At 36.4% G+C, this 11,047-nt stretch overlaps 2 pseudogenes; both read right to left on the bottom strand.

Moving 5' to 3' along the window:
• Positions 1-3,116: 3,116 nt before the first annotated feature.
• Positions 3,117-7,235, bottom strand: LOC148770030 (uncharacterized; annotated as a pseudogene).
• Positions 7,236-8,126: 891 nt separating this feature from the next.
• LOC148770031 (uncharacterized) lies at positions 8,127-10,477 on the bottom strand (annotated as a pseudogene).
• Positions 10,478-11,047: the final 570 nt, after the last annotated feature.

Below are 11,047 nucleotides of genomic sequence, written 5' to 3' on the forward strand. Positions count from 1 at the left end.
GACCATTTTTTAATTTGGCAAAATTGAAAACACGGAATTTGTAGTCTTTTGAGTTACCTTTCTAATACAACTTGAATCATCAAGATTGGATGTCGAGTGATAAAGTTATTCATGAATCAATGAACAATTCCGCAACTTTGATGTTTTGAGTTATCTAAAATTCAAAATTAAACTTATTCATATGCATAACTTTGTCACCCGATATTCAATTTACTTGATTCAAGTGGGATTAAAAAGCTAAACCAAACGACTAAAGTTTTCGTGTTTTGAATTTGGCCAAAATCAGACTACATTCGAAGTCAAAACGGTATTAGTAAAATTGAAATAACATTTAACATTTCAGTAATCGATACATCAATACACGGAGAAAGAAAACACATGAAAACAGAACAAATATTCTAGGAAAGTGAAACATGTTGGATAACAATCGTTAGCCCCGCCTGTGTTTAATTCCCGGAAACCTGTTTCTTCTCAGGCCTGGAAATTTGAGGATCCCTCTTAATTCCCTGGATTTTCGAGCCCTTCTCCTTCACGATCATACGAAACCCCCCCCCTGGAAATTAATCCGGGTGTATTATTTCTAGAAAGACGTGGTGGACTATTAACTTCTTCAAGCCACTGCATCAATTGTTTCCTTCTGCCAATTGGATTTTTCATCGTTTTCTTTGATCCCGCATCATAATTAGTAGACTTGTTAGATTTTGTGTCGAGTTCTTTGATCCTAATTAATAACCATGATTTCGTTTTCTTAACCAATTCGTTGGAATAGAAAACCGCGTACATAACCAAAAGATCTAATTCCTTCCATGAATTCTTCTTTGAGTCGTTGAATCAGAGCCATGCAACTATTCATCTTATTCAGAAGTTTAGTATCAAATCATTAAAGTTTACGTATATACTTTTGGTCATATAATAGTTGGTATTTTATTTGGAACAAGAATCCTACTCCTACTAGAATTTTTTTGAAAGCAGCGATTATAGGACGTAATTACTATTTTGTTAATTTTTCTTTTTTTTTTATATATAAAGTATATAATAAATCTAAAAGATAATAAGAGCAACTCCAATGCTAAACATCAAAATTGGATTATCAAATACTCATTTGATAATTAAGATAATATTTTAATATCCATTTACAATTTATTTACTCCAACCATAGTTATCTAAATCAATAATCAATTGGAAGTTTTTTAGTGTTTTTATTTGTAATTGCCACGTGTCATTTTTTGATTGGATGTTTAGGTAGTTATTTTTTTGATAACTCAATTTCCGGCATGTATTTTTACATTCAAAGAGGTAGAATATCAAAATACTTACCCATTTTTATACTCCCATTGGAGTGGATAATTTTAATTTAGGAATATCAAAAAGGTGGTTTATGGATTTGATAATCCATTTGATACTCCCGTTGGAGTTGCTCTAAGTATATAACTTAACCAATAATAATATGAAATTGTTTCAAAAATTTTTTGAAGAGAACAATGACTTCTCGTGATTTTTTATCGTTTTTGCCGAGTTTGGGTTGGCTCACGCTGACATACCACCGAGCCTCATTACTATAGGCTCAAGCTTCCATCGGGCATGACATATTTTGATTATAGGCGAGAGAGGCGGTTGCCTAGGGGCCCGCGATTTTTAGAAAATTTTAGGGGCCTTCAAATATTTTATCCTCTAATTTCAAGAAATTTTAATAATTTGAAAATACTATATTTTGTTTTATTTTCATGAGTATTTTCATGAAAATACCGAGGGGCTCTAGCTCTGCCTCTGAACCCGCGTAAACTTTTGAGTCACCTTGCTTAATATTCTATTCATATATCTCCAAAATTATGAACATATAATAAAAGAATGTTACTTATGTGGTGCTAGTAAGAGTGATTAATTCGTAAACTATATAACAGGCCCCCATTTATACTAATTTTTAAAAACCGTCTAGGGCCCACAATATCTTAGGAACGGGTTTGCCATCGGGCTTCGTTATTATAAGCTCAAGTTCGACTCATGTGTTTTTTCGGGACTCGTGTTTATATTGAGCTTATATCAAAAAATATATAAATTACATATTTTACAACTTTGCAGTCAGACGTATTTAAGAAAAACAAAAAAAATAAAAAATCTTCGCAGGTGAAGAACAAAAACTAGAATATTCATAAAGAACAAAATAAGATGAAAACTTGAAAATCCTAATTTGTTCCTTCAAACAAATGAAGTTAATTTCGCCGATGTTTAATACATAAGTAATTCCAAAATGAAGAAACATAAAACAAATAGAACTAATTCTAGATGTACATTTAACTCCTTTTGACTATTGCCACCAACACCGCCACCACTTAATTTCTTTTTATTTTTCACTTTATTTTTGTAAAATAAAATAACTAATCCGGGAGTAACTTGTAACTTGTATGTTGAGTCATATTATTAAAATAATAAATATATTATTTATTTAATTATTAATTTAATCGGGCATACCTTATTCTGGTTGAGCCATGGTAGACTCAAACTCGGCTCATAAATGAATCGATCTAATAAAATGGCTCAAACTAGGTCCGACTCACTAAAAATTAGGTTCGACTTAAATTAATATAATCAGGTCGAAGTATCGGGCTTTGATTAAAAAAGCCGGAATTTTTTTTCAATTCTTCCTTTTTGATTCTTTCAATTATATATATATATATATATTTTTTTTAATCTAAATTAGATATATAGTGTCAATCCAAGACAATTTTAAATATTATTGTATTGTGAAATTGCAATTCAAAGAATTGAAAAAAAAATTCAATGCAATTTATTTTTTCCACTGTATTCTTTTCTCAACATTAATTTATATATATATATATATCCGACAATTTCTTGTATTTTCATCTAATTAATTTCTTTTTATGTTTCGAATCCATTATAAAATTTGTTTTTTTTATATATTTGTTAGCTCAACGGTTTGATTACTTATATAATATCCTTTCCTTTTGTTTAAATTTAGTTGAATTTGATTCTGATTGTATCTATACACTCTTTGTTGAAGATTTTTGTTGAAGGTTGAAGTTTTATTTAATCTATATTTTCTTCGGGTTGCTAACTCAACGGTAGAGTACTCGGCTTTTAAGTGCGGCTAGAATATTTTACACATTTGGATGAAGTGAGGAATTCATCCATATCATTGGTAAAGTTTGGAAGACCGCGACTAATCCTGCAAAGGAATAATGAAAAAAAGAGCATGTCGTATCAATGGAGAGTGTAGCAACAAAATCTTATCTGCGATTTAGACAAATAAGAAAAACTTGCACAAAAATAATTTTATTGAATTAAAAATAAATATTGCGGGTTACAAACTCTAATTTAATTCTCTGATTCTTCTCTCAAGAACAATATATGTTGACTTTGAATTTCGGAGTCGGGTCGTTGACTTGATCTTCTCCGGATTTGATTTTGAACTTGAATAACGTTTTCCGAGGGTCTTGCGACTTGAATCTCGGATCGAACGCAGAACTTTGACGTGTTTTGACTTGAAGATCTTGGAGTTCTTGATGGATTTTGCCCTTCAATCTTCCTTCAATCTTGATTTGTTGAAGAACGCCCTCAATTTGATGAAGATCTTGATGGATTTGGCCCTTCAATCTTCCTTCGATCTTGATTTGTTGAAGAACGCCCTCGATTTGATGAAGAACGCCTTGAATTTGATGAAGATGACTTGAATGTTGTAGAGAGAATTTTCTCCTACGATTTTTATTCTTCTTGAGTTGTGTCTTGAATTGTGTAGAGAGGGTCCCTATTTATAGGGTTGTTCATGGGTCGGTTTTACCCGACAACCGACCCATTATCGGCCCGACTATTGCGGCCGATAATTACCCATCAACCGACCCGTTCTGGTCGGGCCGATAATATCAACCGACCCATGCATAGTCGGGTCGGTTATGGTTTCTGAAATATTGAAAAGTCGGTTGGCCGATATTACCCGACCAACCGACTTTTTTTTTTTTTTTTTTTTTTTTTTTAGCCTTTTGACTCTACATTTAATTTTTGGGCAATAATGTTTGAGTTTTTGGGAGATGCTAATATTTAGAATGTGTTTTTGTATTTGAAGTAGTTGAATAATTGAATCAGACCTTTTTTTTTTTCAAATATTAGAATCTCAATGATTGTTCAGGAAGAATTCTCGTTTTTTTTTTTTTTTTTTTTTGTATATTTTTTTGTATATCTCACATTAAACAAAGATCAAAGAAGCCAAACAAGAAGAAACAAGCCAGAATATATCTATAACATAAATATGTGGGATTCTTTATATTTGTTAGAATACTATTTATGAGTGAAAAAAAATGAAGTTTTTCTCGAGAATTATTTAATGAGAATAGTATTTTTTTCCTCATAAATTGAAAATCTGATTTTTTTTTTAATGTGGCCGATATCGGCCGATAATTTGCAACCGAACTGTTTCGGCAACAGACAAAGTCGGTTGCCAACCGTTACCCGACCCACAATAGTCGGGTCGGTAATAGTTTTGCATATTTGCAATAGTCGGTTGGTCGGGTCGGGCCGATAATCGGCCGATATTCAACCGACCCGACCCATGAACAACCCTACCTATTTATAGTGGTAGAATAAGAGTCCTACTTAAAGTCTACTTGCTGACGTGGCGCGATTTGATTGGCTCTCTTTAAATTGATATTTATCTCTTATAACTTGGAAGAGAAGAAATAATCCTATTGGCCAATAATTAATTGATAATTATCTCCATAACTTATTTTGTAGGATAAATTATAATTTAATTTAGACACAATTTAATTGGCTAATTTAATTAACCAATTAATTAATTTTATGCGTCTACAAATGCCCCCTCGAGACTTGTTCACGGACAATGCATCTTGGAGTGGATGAGTCTCGATAATTGCTCAACTTCGATTGCAGCTTGATCTAGCAAAGAACATATATCTTTTGAAATCATGACTGAACTTAGAGAGATTCTAAGTTGCCTACGTACCCTATAAAGGGATCAAGTCATAACGTAGCTCAAAATATATCCTTTTGAGGGATGTCGTGCACAGTTTATACTCATGTGGACAAGGAGAAACATTTGCAGTTTAAGCTCGTACTGAAGGAGCATTTGACTTGAATTTGTAGATAGTTTATGCTCGTATCAAGGAGCCTTGACTTGATTTCGATATATAGATAGTTTATGCTCGTATCGAGGAGCCTTGACTTGATTTGGATATATAGATAGTTTATGCTCGTATCAAGGAGCCTTGACTTGATATGTATAGATAGTTTATGCTCGTATCAAGGAGCCTTGACTTGATATGTATAGATAGTTTATGCTCGTATCAAGGAGCCTTGACTTGATTTAGATATATAGATAGTTTATGCTCGTATGAAGGAGTCTTGACTTGATTTGAATATGTAGATAGTTTATGCTCGTATCAAGGAGCCTTGACTTGATTTTGATATATAGATAGTTTATGCTCGTATCAAGGAGCCTTGGTTTGATTTGGACATGTAGACCTTTTAAACTCGTGTCAATGAGTACTTCGTTTGATTTGGACATGTAGACCTTTTAAACTCGTGTCAAGGAGTGCTTGATTTGATTTGGACATGTAGACTTTTTAAACTCGTGTCAAAGAGTGTTTGATTTGATTTGGACATGTAGACCTTTTAAACTCGTGTCAAGGAGTATTTGATTTGATTTGGACATGTAGACCTTTTAAACTCGTGTCAAGGAGTGTTTCACTTGATTTGGACTTGTAAACCTTTTAAACTCGTGTCAAGGAGTATTTGATTTGATTTGGACATGTAGACCTTTTAAACTCGTGTCAAGGAGTGTTTCACTTGATTTGGACTTGTAGACCTTTTAAACTCGTGTCAAGGAGTATTTGATTTGATTTGGACATGTAGACCTTTTAAACTCGTGTCAAGGAGTACTTCATTTGATATGGACATGTAGACCTTTTAAACTCGTGTCAAGGAGAGCTTCACTTGATTTGGACATGTAGACCTTTTAAACTCGTGTCAAGGAGTGCTTCATTTGATTTGACTTGTCACATTGCATAGGATGTTGTTTCTCAAAAGACTTGCCCCCATCTTCATGATCTTCTTGTTCTTCTTCAACATGTTCTTCTTTAAGCTGGTATGACTTTTGGAATGAAGGTTCTTCGACTTCATTTGCAGTTATGTTCAACTCCATATCATGCGCTCGAGTGGCCAATTCTTCAAAACTTCTAGGTTGAATTCCTTGAAGGATATATCGGAGTCCCCCGTTGCATTCCTTGGATGCACAGTTCAATAGCTGATGTCTCAGGCAGTCGATCCTTGCAATTAAGACTCAAATTTCTCCAACGGTTGATGTAGTCGATGACAGGTTCCTTCTTCCACTGGCGGGAATTGGTGAGCTCAATCATGCTGACTGTTCTTCGAGTGCTGTAAAAGCGGTTGGGAAATTCTTCCTCTAAGTGCTTCCAACTATCGATGGAGTTTGCCCCCAAATCAATGTACCAATCAAACGCATTGTCTTTGAGCGATCGGACGAATTGCTTGACGAGGTGATCTCCATACGTACCGGCATCATTGCAAGTCTCCACGAAGTGTGCCACATGTTGCTTGGGGTTGCCTTTGCCGTCAAATTGTTGAAACTTTGGAGGTATATAGCCCATTGGCATCTTTAGATCATCGATCCTTTGCGTGTATGGCTTGACATAGGTTGATGGCGACTTCGAGCTTCCTTCCAACTTGTCTTTGATTGTTCTACTGATCAGCGTCATCACTTGATCTACATGAATCAGCCCTTCGGGAGAAACTTGAAGTTCTTGAGCTGGAGCCTTCTCTTTTTCAACTTGTTGTTGCTTTGTGAATGTCTCGACTTCGTCTTGAGCCTCTATCTGATTCTCCACAGCTTGACTAGCATCGGCTTTGTCCATCTTGTTGATCAACTTGGCAATTTGAGAATCTCGTTGTTGAACATGCTTTGCGAGTCCCTCAATGGCCTTTGTTAAACTTGCAATTTGCTCTTCCATGGTTGTAGCATTTGTTGTCATGACGGATGCCACATCTGAGTAGCTTGATGTTGAACGAGGCGTGGGCTGTGAAATCTCTCATTTTGAACCATCCACGTCTGCGCTTGTATTGACAAGAGGTGGTAAGCCTTTCTGAATGGTTTGGGGCGTCGAGCTAGTCTCGGAGGATGCTTGCAGCTTCTTAGCCATACTCCTTGTAACTAAGCCCACACTTGATGAATCCGAAGTAGCAGACTTCATTGCGAACGTAGAGCAATCACTGCAACACTTCGAGGATCTCCGAGAGAGAGAAGAGATGAGAGGTAGAGATGTCCCACCGGGCGTGCCAAAATTTGTAGCAACAAAATCTTATCTGCGATTTAGACAAACAAGAAAAACTTGCACAAAAATAATTTTATTTAATTAAAAATAAATATTGCGGGTTACAAACTCTAATTTAATCCTCTGATTCTTCTCTCAAGAACAATATATGTTGACTTTGAATTTCGGAGTCGGGTCGTTGACTTGATCTTCTCCGGATTTGATTTTGAACTTGAATAACGTTTTCCGAGGGTCTTGCGACTTGAATCTCGGATCGAACGCAGAACTTTGACGGGTTTTGACTTGAAGATCTTGGAGTTCTTGATGGATTTGGCCCTTCAATCTTCCTTCAATCTTGATTTGTTGAAGAACGCCCTCAATTTGAAGAAGATCTTGATGGATTTGGCCCTTCAATCTTCCTTCGATCTTGATTTGTTGAAGAACGCCCTCGATTTGATGAAGAACGCCTTGAATTTGATGAAGATGACTTGAATGTTGTAGAGAGAATTTTCTCCTACGATTTTTATTCTTCTTGAGTTGTGTCTTGAATTGTGTAGAGAGGGTCCCTATTTATAGTGGTAGAATAAGAGTCCTACTTAAAGTCTACTTGCTGACGTGGCGCGATTTGATTGGCTCTCTTTAAATTGATATTTATCTCTTATAACTTGGAAGAGAAGAAATAATCCTATTGGCCAATAATTAATTGATAATTATCTCCATAACTTATTTTGTAGGATAAATTATAATTTAATTTAGACACAATTTAATTGGCTAATTTAATTAACCAATTAATTAATTTTATGCGTCTACAAATGCCCCCTCGAGACTTGTTCACGGACAATGCATCTTGGAGTGGATGAGTCTCGATAATTGCTCAACTTCGATTGCAGCTTGATCTAGCAAAGAACATATATCTTTTGAAATCATGACTGAACTTAGAGAGATTCTAAGTTGCCTACGTACCCTATAAAGGGATCAAGTCATAACGTAGCTCAAAATATATCCTTTTGAGGGATGTCGTGCACAGTTTATACTCATGTGGACAAGGAGAAACATTTGCAGTTTAAGCTCGTACTGAAGGAGCATTTGACTTGAATTTGTAGATAGTTTATGCTCGTATCAAGGAGCCTTGACTTGATTTCGATATATAGATAGTTTATGCTCGTATCGAGGAGCCTTGACTTGATTTGGATATATAGATAGTTTATGCTCGTATCAAGGAGCCTTGACTTGATATGTATAGATAGTTTATGCTCGTATCAAGGAGCCTTGACTTGATTTAGATATATAGATAGTTTATGCTCGTATGAAGGAGTCTTGACTTGATTTGAATATGTAGATAGTTTATGCTCGTATCAAGGAGCCTTGACTTGATTTTGATATATAGATAGTTTATGCTCGTATCAAGGAGCCTTGGTTTGATTTGGACATGTAGACCTTTTAAACTCGTGTCAATGAGTACTTCGTTTGATTTGGACATGTAGACCTTTTAAACTCGTGTCAAGGAGTGCTTGATTTGATTTGGACATGTAGACTTTTTAAACTCGTGTCAAAGAGTGTTTGATTTGATTTGGACATGTAGACCTTTTAAACTCGTGTCAAGGAGTATTTGATTTGATTTGGACATGTAGACCTTTTAAACTCGTGTCAAGGAGTGTTTCACTTGATTTGGACTTGTAAACCTTTTAAACTCGTGTCAAGGAGTATTTGATTTGATTTGGACATGTAGACCTTTTAAACTCGTGTCAAGGAGTGTTTCACTTGATTTGGACTTGTAGACCTTTTAAACTCGTGTCAAGGAGTATTTGATTTGATTTGGACATGTAGACCTTTTAAACTCGTGTCAAGGAGTACTTCATTTGATATGGACATGTAGACCTTTTAAACTCGTGTCAAGGAGAGCTTCACTTGATTTGGACATGTAGACCTTTTAAACTCGTGTCAAGGAGTGCTTCATTTGATTTGACTTGTCACATTGCATAGGATGTTGTTTCTCAAAAGACTTGCCCCCATCTTCATGATCTTCTTGTTCTTCTTCAACATGTTCTTCTTTAAGCTGGTATGACTTTTGGAATGAAGGTTCTTCGACTTCATTTGCAGTTATGTTCAACTCCATATCATGCGCTCGAGTGGCCAATTCTTCAAAACTTCTAGGTTGAATTCCTTGAAGGATATATCGGAGTCCCCCGTTGCATTCCTTGGATGCACAGTTCAATAGCTGATGTCTCAGGCAGTCGATCCTTGCAATTAAGACTCAAATTTCTCCAACGGTTGATGTAGTCGATGACAGGTTCCTTCTTCCACTGGCGGGAATTGGTGAGCTCAATCATGCTGACTGTTCTTCGAGTGCTGTAAAAGCGGTTGGGAAATTCTTCCTCTAAGTGCTTCCAACTATCGATGGAGTTTGCCCCCAAATCAATGTACCAATCAAACGCATTGTCTTTGAGCGATCGGACGAATTGCTTGACGAGGTGATCTCCATACGTACCGGCATCATTGCAAGTCTCCACGAAGTGTGCCACATGTTGCTTGGGGTTGCCTTTGCCGTCAAATTGTTGAAACTTTGGAGGTATATAGCCCATTGGCATCTTTAGATCATCGATCCTTTGCGTGTATGGCTTGACATAGGTTGATGGCGACTTCGAGCTTCCTTCCAACTTGTCTTTGATTGTTCTACTGATCAGCGTCATCACTTGATCTACATGAATCAGCCCTTCGGGAGAAACTTGAAGTTCTTGAGCTGGAGCCTTCTCTTTTTCAACTTGTTGTTGCTTTGTGAATGTCTCGACTTCGTCTTGAGCCTCTATCTGATTCTCCACAGCTTGACTAGCATCGGCTTTGTCCATCTTGTTGATCAACTTGGCAATTTGAGAATCTCGTTGTTGAACATGCTTTGCGAGTCCCTCAATGGCCTTTGTTAAACTTGCAATTTGCTCTTCCATGGTTGTAGCATTTGTTGTCATGACGGATGCCACATCTGAGTAGCTTGATGTTGAACGAGGCGTGGGCTGTGAAATCTCTCATTTTGAACCATCCACGTCTGCGCTTGTATTGACAAGAGGTGGTAAGCCTTTCTGAATGGTTTGGGGCGTCGAGCTAGTCTCGGAGGATGCTTGCAGCTTCTTAGCCATACTCCTTGTAACTAAGCCCACACTTGATGAATCCGAAGTAGCAGACTTCATTGCGAACGTAGAGCAATCACTGCAACACTTCGAGGATCTCCGAGAGAGAGAAGAGATGAGAGGTAGAGATGTCCCACCGGGCGTGCCAAAATTTGTAGCAACAAAATCTTATCTGCGATTTAGACAAACAAGAAAAACTTGCACAAAAATAATTTTATTGAATTAAAAATAAATATTGCGGGTTACAAACTCTAATTTAATCCTCTGATTCTTCTCTCAAGAACAATATATGTTGACTTTGAATTTCGGAGTCGGGTCGTTGACTTGATCTTCTCCGGATTTGATTTTGAACTTGAATAACGTTTTCCGAGGGTCTTGCGACTTGAATCTCGGATCGAACGCAGAACTTTGACGGGTTTTGACTTGAAGATCTTGGAGTTCTTGATGGATTTGGCCCTTCAATCTTCCTTCAATCTTGATTTGTTGAAGAACGCCCTCAATTTGAAGAAGATCTTGATGGATTTGGCCCTTCAATCTTCCTTCGATCTTGATTTGTTGAAGAACGCCCTCGATTTGATGAAGAACGCCTTGAATTTGATGAAGATGACTTGAATGTTGTAGAGAGAATTT

The sequence above is a fragment of the Erythranthe guttata genome, chromosome 6 (assembly GCF_056151865.1).
Source record: "Erythranthe guttata isolate IM_541 chromosome 6, IM_541, whole genome shotgun sequence".
In the NCBI taxonomy this organism is placed as follows: Eukaryota; Viridiplantae; Streptophyta; class Magnoliopsida; order Lamiales; family Phrymaceae; genus Erythranthe; species Erythranthe guttata.